The sequence below is a fragment of the Mytilus galloprovincialis genome, chromosome 3 (assembly GCF_965363235.1).
Source record: "Mytilus galloprovincialis chromosome 3, xbMytGall1.hap1.1, whole genome shotgun sequence".
In the NCBI taxonomy this organism is placed as follows: Eukaryota; Metazoa; Mollusca; class Bivalvia; order Mytilida; family Mytilidae; genus Mytilus; species Mytilus galloprovincialis.
In genome coordinates, this window is record NC_134840.1 from 43,532,278 (window position 1) to 43,544,548 (window position 12,271).

The window sequence follows — 12,271 nt, forward strand, 5'->3', positions numbered from 1 at the left end:
GGAAAATGCAAGCACCGTCGAAATTTTGATTGCAATAATACCATTTGTTTGTTCGTAGAGTATTCAACGTTTTTTCTTCTTTCTGCTGCACACAAATGAAATAAAACAATTAAAAAGTAATAATCTTATTTTGTAATATCATATCTTCATTTAAGAATTGAATGCTTCTTTTCGTAACTTCATTGGGGTGTAAAAGCGTTGACCAAAGTACATTTTGTATGAAGCGCGGAAGCGCTTCATACTAAAAATGTGCGCACGGTCAACGTTTTTACAACCCTATGAAGTTACAAAAAGAAGCATTCAATACTTATAATTACATTTTTTTAGCAATGATCATGAAAACACGAATTTTATTATTATTTTATTTAATTCACTTGTGCACTTTATTGTGGGACCACGTGTTATCATAAATGAAAAGTTTTATTGAGCAATGCAATTGCTTACGGAATAACACGTGATGTGCAGTTAGCCAATCAGAATAAAGTATCATAATGATACATACATCTAATGTAATTATATATAAGTATTTGCGTTTTGTTTCCTTTTAAGTGATTATGTATAACGCTAATATCTTTCGTGCATACTACAGCAAACCCAATAAACAAAAAGTAAACTTATACTGATCTGAGATAATAAAAACATCTTGTCGTATACAATTGTTATATTGTATTACTACCCTGGCAACAGTGCATGAATACTTTTGGAAAAGTTCATTGGAATATATATTTGATTATTTTTTCAACGTTATATTGCTAATTTGAATTTTGATGCAGAAAACTGAACAGCAAATTCGAAAGTGTTGGAATATGAAATGACAGTTGCTGAGAATTTCTAAATTAAACTGTTATAACGACTATGTCCTACAAGTATATATTCTAATGAATTGATTAAAGATTTTTCTCAATACAATGTTTTCTCGAGTTACGCATTAGTCGGTGATAGGAAAATGAAAAAAAGTAAAATCACAAAAATACTGAATTCCAAGGAAAATTCAAAAAGGAAAGTCCTTTATCAAACGGCAAAATCAAAAGCGCAAACACATCAAACAAATCGTTATAACAGTTTAATTTGGATAACAAATGTCATATTATTAATATTTATTGAAGCTTAATAAAGGAAATTCTCATGCAAAATACATTGTTTTTGAAACATGAAATTTTCTTTTTTTTTTGGCTAAAATACCAACACTTAAGAAACGACATTCAAACGTCTCCCAATTTTTCAAATATCAGACTGAACCGCTGGTAAAAAGCTTTTAAAGTATTTTAAATAAATTCTGTGACAGGAATGCTATTTCCAGATTTTGTTTAACCTTAAAAAATGGTATACAAACTATACAGTTATAATAACATAACGGTTCTTCTTCTGAAAATCTAATAAACGTCCAATATTGCACACAATATCTCTTGTTTATTGCATTCCATCTCAATGGTCAACTGCAAACATATATACCTCTCTGTTGTAAACAGTTATCAAAGGTACCAGGATTATAATTTATTACGCCAGACGCGCGCGTTTCGTCTACATAAGACTCATCAGTGACGCTCAGATCAAAACTTCAAATACAATCTCTGTTGTATTTATTTCATCCAACCTCTGTTTTATATTGCATTCCATCTCTGTTGTAAAAGCCATTCTATATGTTTTGGGGTATATTGTATTCTTTCTTTTGTTTTTATATTGCATATATCTCTGTTGTGTATTGCATTCATTCTTTGCTGTAAATTGCATTCAACCTCTATTGTATATTGCATTCATTCTCTGTTGTAAACTACAAATTTAATCTCTGTTTTATATTGCATTCAATCTCTGTTGTAAAAGCCAATCAATATGTTTTGGTGTATATTGTATTCATTCTCTGTTGTTTTTATATTGCATATATCTCTGTTGTGTATTGCATTCATTCTTTGCTGCATATTGCATGCAACCTCTGTTGTATATAGTATTCATTCTCTGTTGTTGTTTTATTGCACTCACACTAATTTTTTATTTTGTATTCCATGTCTGTTGTATATTGTATTCAACCTCTGTTGTGTATTGCATTCATTCTTTGCTGTAAATTGCATCCAACCTCCATCGTATATTGCATCCATTCTGTGTTGGATATTGTATTCATTCTCTGTTGTTCATGTTGCATTAAATCTTTGTTGTTTTATATAATGCATTTATTCTCTGTTGTATATATGTTGCATTTATTCTCTGTTGTTTTATATTGCATTCAGTCTTTGTTGTTTTTATATTGCATTTTTCCTCTATTTTATATTACATTCAGTCTCTGTTGTATATATTGCATTCCATCTTTGTTGTTTTTATATTGCATTCATTCTCTATTGTATAAAGTAAAATCACAAAAATACTGAACTCAGAGGAAAATCAAATTGGAAAGTCCATAATCACATGGCAAAATCAAAAGACTTAACACATCAAAAACGAATGGACAACAACTGTCATATTCCTGACTTCGTACAGGCATTTTCAAATGATGCGTGAACTAAACAGACATAATGAATAAAATATTCAAAATATGGGTAAAGCAGTCATCATCATATTATATTCATTCTTTGTTGTTTAATATTGTATTCATTCTTTGTTGTTTAATATTGTATTCATTCTTTGTTGTTTAATATTGCACCCAATCTCTGTTGTTTTATATTGCAATTCATCTTTGTTGTTTTTATATTGCATTAAATCTTTGTTGCTTATACTGTACCAATCTCTTTTGTTTTAAAGTGCATTCGACCTCTGTTGTATATATTGTATCAATCTCTTTTGTTTTAAAGTGCATTCGACCTCTGTTGTTTTATATTGCATTCATTCTCTGCTGTTTATTGCATTTAATCTCTGTTGTTGTTATTGCATCCATTCTTTGCTTTAAATTGCATTCTTCCTCTATTTTATATTACATTCAGTCTCTGTTGTATATATTGCATTCCATCTTTGTTGTTTTTATATTGCATTCATTCTCTATTGTATAAAGTAAAATCACAAAAATACTGAACTCAGAGGAAAATCAAATTGGAAAGTCCATAATCACATGGCAAAATCAAAAGACTTAACACATCAAAAACGAATGGACAACAACTGTCATATTCCTGACTTCGTACAGGCATTTTCAAATGATGCGTGAACTAAACAGACATAATGAATAAAATATTCAAAATATGGGTAAAGCAGTCATCATCATATTATATTCATTCTTTGTTGTTTAATATTGTATTCATTCTTTGTTGTTTAATATTGTATTCATTCTTTGTTGTTTAATATTGCACCCAATCTCTGTTGTTTTATATTGCAATTCATCTTTGTTGTTTTTATATTGCATTAAATCTTTGTTGCTTATACTGTACCAATCTCTTTTGTTTTAAAGTGCATTCGACCTCTGTTGTATATATTGTATCAATCTCTTTTGTTTTAAAGTGCATTCGACCTCTGTTGTTTTATATTGCATTCATTCTCTGCTGTTTATTGCATTTAATCTCTGTTGTTGTTATTGCATCCATTCTTTGCTTTAAATTGCATTCTTCCTCTATTTTATATTGCATTCTGTCATTGCTGTCAATTGCATTCAGCCTCTATATTTTATAGTGCATTCATAAATTATATTGCATTTATTTTCTGTTGTTTTATATGGCATTTATTCTCTGCTGTTTATTGCATTTATCATTTGCTATTTATTGCAGTCAATCTCTGTTGTTTTTATTGCATTCATTCTTTGCCTTAAATTGCATTCATCCTCTATTTTATATTGCATTCATTCATTGCTGAAATTGCATTCAACCTCTATTTTATATTACATTCATTCTCTGTTGTAAACTGCACATTAAAAATTATCTTTGGTACATATTGTATTCAATCTCTATTGAATATTGCATCCACTACAAGCTGTATTGTTTATCAAATGTCTGTTGTTTATAAATGCATTCGATATCTATGGTTGTTAAATGCATTCAAATTGTGTTGTATATTGCATTCAAATTGTGTTGTATATTGCATTCATGTTCTGTTGTATATTACATTCAAGATCTGTTGTATAGTGCATTCATTCTCTGTTGATCACATTGCTTTTAATATCTGTTGTTTATATTGAATTCCATCTCTGTGGTTTCTTTTCTCTCTCTGTTGTTCTTCTCCACGTAGTTTTTGACCTTCCACTAGTTCTTTTCCCGGTGGCCATTGTAGTGCTACATAGCTGTTGTTGTCTCTTTCACACCTAATTATGTGTCCTATTCATGTCTCCTTCTGATTTTAAAACTGCAGTTTCTGGTGTTAGCAATTTCATTAACTGTGTTGTTTGATGTTTTACTTTGCAATCTTATTTTTAGGATTCTTCTTAGGCATTGGTGTTGTACAGTATTAACGTTCAAGGTTTGTGAGTTTCCATGTTTCACATCCACAGTAACACTGGTCTAACTAATGATTTATACAGATGTATTTTTGTTTTTCGGCCAATTCCTTTGAAATATAATATATTTCTTAAACGATGGAATGCCCCTCTGGCTTTCTGTATTCTGGTCTTGATGTCGCTACTTCGTCCTCTCTATTTCCCCCTGGTATGTGATATTGTCTACATTTTCTAATTTCTCTTTATATATTGTTATCAGCTCTTTACACTCTCTGTATGATTGGGTCTCAGAGTTAAACACTTTTTGGGGTTAAGTTTCATTCCAACTCTTTCAACTTCTGTTGTTGATTTCTGCGTTTTCTCATCAAGGTCGCTAAATTCCATTCAACCTTTTGTTGTATACATTGCATTCATTTTGTTTTATGTTTCATTCAATCTGTGTCTTATACTAGTAGACTATTTTTGTTTTTAATTACGGTATCTTCATGCAATATTTCAACACAACAAAGGAAGCAACATTTTGCAGTCATGTCTAAAACAAAAATCTGTGCATTAAGCTGTTTTTATCGTGGTATTATGAAATTCAAAATCATCACCACTAAAAATTTAAATGGAGTTTAAAGTAATAAAAAAACAACATATCTCCTGTTCGAACCCTCAACAGAACTAATGTTCTGGGCTATATTCAAACACAAAAATGTACTTATGCAAGTGCACATATACATACACATATACATACACATATACATATACATATTCATAAACATGCATGTAATAAGACTTTGATTGATTTTGAAACTTTCAAATACGAAATGAAAAATATATAATGGTCTGCTGGTAGGGTACTTATAACAATTCAATTTGTAAACAGTTACAGACTCAAAAAACATTTGTTTCAAACCTGAAATAGGTTAACATATATGTATTAATATTCATTTGTTAAAGGTCGATTTCTATCCGACTCAGCTCATTAATATCAAGTTTGGGCCTAAAATATTAAACCAGCTATTTATGTTCTAGATTTTGTTTTAAATTTAATATATTTTCTCTTATAGGCTGTACTTTTGGTTTAACGATGTTATGGCTACTTGCTGAAAGTATTGCTTTTACATTATATATAATATATAATTATCATAGAATTATTATATCGACAATAACTCACAAAACGTATTTGTATAAAATATAATTTATTCTAATAATAAATAAAAGTCCCACAATCGTTACATAGGAAATAAATAAACAATAATATATATATATATCAAGAAACATTTGATTTCTGAAAATTAAAAAAAAATATGATAGCTTTACATTATGGTTAATTAAAGTATATTTATGATTGGTGAATACATATATATGTTATTAATAATATTGCCGTAAAGCAGACACAAATATATACCCAAGCACAAAGTAAACCGTTTATTAAACAAAATTATTAGTTATATCAGTGTATTAAATCTGTTATTTTCTGATGAATTACACATCTTTGCTTATTTTATCTTTTGTTTTTGTTAATCTTTTTGTCTTTTTGAAATAAATTATTATTTAGTGTTTTTGCTGTTATTTTTCAATTTGTTGCCTCTTATCTTTACGATTACAATGTTTGGGGTACCCAAACCAATAACCATTTTAGTTTTACGAAATGAAATCATAGATTTTAGAAAATAAGCGCTTAGAGTCGTTTGGTATCAGGTGAACTTATGGTTTATTTTTTAGACGAATACTTTTTGAAATATCACAAAAATCAACCTACTTTGACAATTTTTACTCGTTTTTTAATCTATTGAATAATAATATGATAAATGTTTTCTGATTGAAAATTTTCTTTTGATAAATTTCTTTTAGGCACGATATTTCGATGATACGTTTTACTGATATAAAAGCAACGAAGGGATATAAAATTACAAGAGGGGATATTGATTGTTGTTCTATATACAATTCATTTTTGTCAGTGTTAAAACGACTTAAAATATATTCAGGAAAGGTATAGAAAAAAAAGTGAAATCACAAAAATACTGAGCTCAGAGGAAAATCAAATCGGAAAGTCCCTAATCACATGGCAAAATCAAATAACAAAACACATCAAAAACGAATGGACAACAACTTGGGACAGACATTTTCAAATGTAGAAAATGGTGGATTAAACCTGTTGATGTATAGTTTGTAGTATCGATTCTGGTGATGTAAACCTTACATGAACTCCTATTATTATCTCTTTAATTAACATCTGTTTCATATGAATACATTGATAAATGATAATATTAAGAAGCTTTTAACAAATCAAATAATAATAAAGTAAACATAAGAAAATAGCGACTTAATCCTAATGTAACGTCTAATTTCATGATATGTCATCGAGCGTCAAATCTATTATTGTTCATCATCAGAAAATATTCCTTTCTAGAACACTGCATTTTTGTATTTTATTTTAAGTAAGATATATTATTCTAGTAAAGATAAAACATCATCACTAAACATATTTTAGAATCAATGATTTAGTTCTTATCCACTTTCGAAAATGATGATCATCATTACTTATGATAACAACACATCAGAAAACGTGAATAATACTAACTTACTGCATGTATGTCGTTACCCCTCAAAAACCCATCTCCTCCCTTTAACCTTTCACTTATAGTGATTAGGAACTTTCCGATTTTATTTTCCTCGGAGTTCATTATTTTTGTGATTTTACTTTTTGTATGCTAGTACATATTTTATGTTCCTACAAATTTGATATTTTCCCCTGTTCCGATGTTTACAGCAAAACCTGCTTGTAAAAAGGTATGACAACAAGACCAAGAAACAATAACTACCCTTAAAGGAGACAAAAAAGGTCTGCGCACATGAGCGTGAAGGTAGGGAATTGACATACAATGAAAAGACACATAATTTAAGTTACACACTTATTGCCGAATCGAAAAAATAGTAATAAATCCTTCATTTGCTAGCCCAAACTTACCTTGTATGGAGAATAATACATTGTGTTCGTTAATCCAGAAAGGGGAAGAACATGTTTACCCTATAGTTTATTTGAGGAAATATCAAGAAAATCGTTTGGGTTGGAATTTTATTCTAAAATAGAGCTCTCTTTCTCTCTCCTGGCGCGAGATGTTTCAAAACTGACTGCTACCTTGCAGCGTTAACAGCAAGATTTCTATACAAACATTTATTTTTCTTTTTACAGAAAACTTTGAGAGAACACGCCGGGAACCAAGTTGTAAGCAGACGATAGCACTTCAATCTCGGAGATATGTCACTTGCAGGCGAGATCTTAGCGTGAATTCTATCAACTCTGAAATACGCGATTGAGATTATAATTTAGCAGACGTTATTGAAAATGCGTATGGGTTTGACGTTTCATTAATTTTGCATTCAATCTAATGGATACTAAAGCGATTTTCAAGATGGCGAATAAAATACAAATGTAAATTTAAAGATAATCTAAAACGGCTTAAAAGTAAATCAGTTTTATTTAGCAGGTACAAGGGATTGAAATCGTATTTATTTTGTGAACATTATTTATTTTCCATTTTGAATTTTGGACCCCCTGATGTAAAATTGATAACATATAACACATAAAATTTTAATCAGTTTCAGTTTGTTATTCTGGAATAACTTAATGGGCGTCCGTGGTTATATCTTTTTAAAACACCTCAAAATAAGTTCATTGAATTTTGAAACATTCAAAAACAGTTACCTTTTCTGTACATGTTAATGCATATAAATGATGCTTTACCAAAGGTATATTGCTTTAAATAGTTTGTCTTTTTGAATTCAAAGTGATACAGCTATTAAAAGGATCGACAAAAGTCTCGACCCTCACAAATTTCATAGAAATACTTTACTAATACACGACTAAAAGAAAAAACACGCTATTGTAGATATATGTTGATTATTAAAGATTTATGGATTTTGACGCATAAATAAAAAAAAATAAGTAAAAATTAGAATGCATGAAATAATGAGAAGTGGTTGACTAAATGGAAAGTCAATGCATAAATAATCTTGACAGTTTTAGTGCATGTAGACGTGCAGATGTTAGGTAAAATGTAATCCAATTAACAGAATTCTGATCAATGCTATACTAGCCCATGAGAGTACTACTTTATTAATGTAGTACTTCCATGACTAGACAAACAAGGAAAAAGTAAAATGCTGTTCATTCATGGAAATGTGGATTAATGGTGCAAGTTAATCCACGTCGTTGAAAGCAAAATACAGAAACTGAAACTACATGTTGCAAGACAAAAATGTTTCAGCATGAAAGAATATATACATATTTCATGATCAGACTGAAACGTATGAACATTAGTAGATAAATAAAATCGAAAATAATTTCGACAGACAAAACGATGTTATTAGGCAATCATTTTAATATATTTTTTTAAAGTGCATGATAAAGTATGACCTAATTTATTTTTAGAACTCAATCGATACTGTATACAATAGACCATCGGTATTTACTTATTTGTACTTTATATGGGAAAGTATTTTGTTGCGGTTGACGGAAATTGGATTTTTTTTAATTCCTTTTAACAGCAGCTGTATGCATTTGAAATTAATTCACAATACATCTTGCATCATATCTCCAACAGAAGCAGGACCAGTACAAGGATTTCGAAAGGTTTACTATCAAAGTCAAACTCCAAGTAACTTAGTATTTGCATGGTTCTGAAATGACAGTCAGCTGTAACCTTATTTAATTAACTAAACTCTTGAATTTCTCCTATAATCTGATGATTAACTATCAGGATAATTAATAGAAATATTTGTTCAACTCCAGTATCAGACAAGATGAAACGTGATCGTCGCTAATGTAACATTACAATTTTAGGTATATCGAATTCAAATCCAGCCGCGAGTATAACATATATATAATTAAGACGACTAACTGTTCGTGTAATATAAAGATATCACGCTTTGTACTAGAGTAGATCAGTACTCCAAGAAAGGTTTTGACATAGGTTTAAAACAATCAGAGTTAAGACATAAGAATTTCTGCACTCGATCTGCCGCATTGCTTGTTACAAAATCAAGCATCCGAATAAAATATATCGAAGATTGAAAAAAGTAACAATATTCATTTGTTTAATGTTAACAAAACATCAAGTTCATTTGTTTCTCCGATTTGAAAGTTAAAAAACATGACAATCGCCAATCCAAACTCCCATACTTTCTAGTTCAAACATAAAAACCTGACAAATGTGTTCATACCATGCAAATACTATATATGTTAATGAATTTTATCAAAGGTACCAGGATTATGATTTAATACGACAGACGCGTGTTTCGTCGACACAAGAATCATCAGTGACGCTCAGACCACAATAGTTATATATGAAGCCAAACAAGTACAAAGTTGAAGAGCATTGAGGACCCAAAATTCTTATTTTTTTTTCTCGAAAAATTCAAAGTTTTGTCAATATGAAATTTATAAAAATGACCATATAATTGATATTCATGTCAACACTGAAGTGCTGACTACTGGGCTGGAGATATCGTTGGGGACGAAACGTCAACCAGCAGTGGCATCGACCCAGTGGTGTAAATGGTTATCAGAGTTACCAGGATTATAATTTAAAATGATAAATCCCTTTCAGTTCAGTAAAATATTTGCACTTGAATCAGTTTTATCGATACTAAAATATGGTTTTAAACCCCTTGATACATGTCTCTCCACTTTCAAATTTTAGTATGATGAATAATAACAAAAATGTTCATTTCAAAAAACTCTAGTGCTACCAAAGAGTAAAAAGAGGGATGAAAGATACCAGAGGGAAAGTCAAACTCATAGATTGAAAATAAACTGACACGCCATTGCTAAAAATGAAAAGGACAAACAGATAAATAATAGTACACATGACACAACATAGAAAACTAAAGAATAAACAACAAAAACCCCAACCAAAAACTATGGGTGATCTCAGGTGCTCCGGAAGGGTAAGCAGATCCTGATCCATATTGTGCACCCGTCGGGTTGCTTATAAGATAACAAATCGGGTAAATAGTCTAATTCGGTAGGTCACATTCATGAAAGGGAAGGGGATTGTAGTAAGCTTCATACTTGATCAGCAGCTTTGGTGATTTTTCAGATACTAGTATACACTTCCTGTTTTTCAATACTATATCAGCAAACCAAGGACACCCAAACCTAAAAGAACATGTTTCTCACCAATAGCCACCTGTCTATGTAATATGTCCTTTCTTAAAGATGTATTTTTACATTTATTTAAAAAAAGAGTTGCAAAAGAAATCAAAACCAAGTCATTCAAACCCAAGGTCTAAAAAAAAATGACAACTCAGCAGTATACAAAACACAACATCGAAAACTAAAGACAAAAATAAGAACCAAACCAAAAAAACCGAGGGTGGTATCAAGTGCTCCGGAAGAGTTGTCAGATTCTTATCCACATTTGATACAATGATTTGATATTTTATTAGATCATCAACGTATCAGAATAGTGGAGAAGAAATCTTTTAAAGTATCTACGAAATTTGTCTGTTCGTAAGTTTAGAACATGCATGCTCCCCATCCTACTTTGAGTTTACAGGTCCATCTTTCCTTGATCTGTTTGATTTATGAAAGTTATGAAAGGTTATTATGAAGCGCAAAAAATGCTACACATGCAGAGGAACAAGTGATCTGTATGCAGTTTCTTATTGAAAAAATATTTGTTGAATTTGGAGGTACACTTTTCATCAACTTGTTGGCATTCCAATGGGAACCAAAATGTGTGCCTCTCATTGCCGACCTCTTCTAGTTATCATATGAGACGGAGTTCCTTCAGCCACTTTTCAAAAACAAGAAGACCAAAGAAGCCAGATAATCTTATTTCACATTCAGATGTATTGGCGATGTTCTATCCATTAACAATCCAAACTTTTCTGATTTGGTTCCATCATTAGTATATCCTCCAGAACTAGAAATTAAGGAAACAACAAACATAGCGTACTAAATTATAATCCTGGTACCTTTGATAACTATAGCTTCTTCTGTCTCTTACCTCGAATTTGACATAAGCGGCCACGTTAGTACCAGAATCAATGACAAAAGAGACGATTTTGATTTAAAATCAATATACCTGCTTCTCCTGCATATGGGATATATATGTAGCTCCTACTCAGACTTTGTAAACCATCCCCATTGTCTGAGCAGAAAGTTGATGAACGAGGGACATGCCAAAGAACGTATCGTACTTTTCTAAAAATGTTCTTCGGAAGATACCAATACCTTGTTGATAAACATTCCGTATCAACTTCACCAATTATAGACGATGGTCTTGAAGTAACGATTCTGGGTAATGACATTATTTATAATCTTAATAACGTGATATATTTTTCTTTTATTTGTCTTTGTCAACTAGTACTTTTACTGTTAAGTCTATTGTTGGTAATATCCATTTGACAATGTTCAGTTCTTCCATATCCCGTTATTGTGCTATGGTTTTTGTATTCTTGTCTTTCGTTTTTTGCTAATGTGCTTTGCCTTTTTTTTTTTTTTTACATATTTGTTTGTCTTTATAGTTATTATTAAAGATTATAAAACAAATTTTGACTGCTGTACCCCTATACTTGACAGTTTTACTTATTTTATAAAATGAAATTGAGAATGAAAAGGGGAAATATGTCAAAGAGACAATAACCCGACCAAAGAGCAGACAACAGCCAAAGTCTACCAATGAGTCATCAACGCAGCGAGATAATCCCGCACCCGGAGGTGGTTCTCAGCTGGCCCATTAATAAAATTATGTACTAGTTCAGTGAAAATAGACGTCATACTTCAAACTCCAAAGCATACAAATGAATATAAAATACAAGACTAACAAAGGCCAGAGGCTCCTGACTAGGGACAGGCGCAAACATGCGGCGGGGCTCAACATGTTTTGTGAGATTTTACTCTCTCCCTATACATCTAGCCAATATAGAATA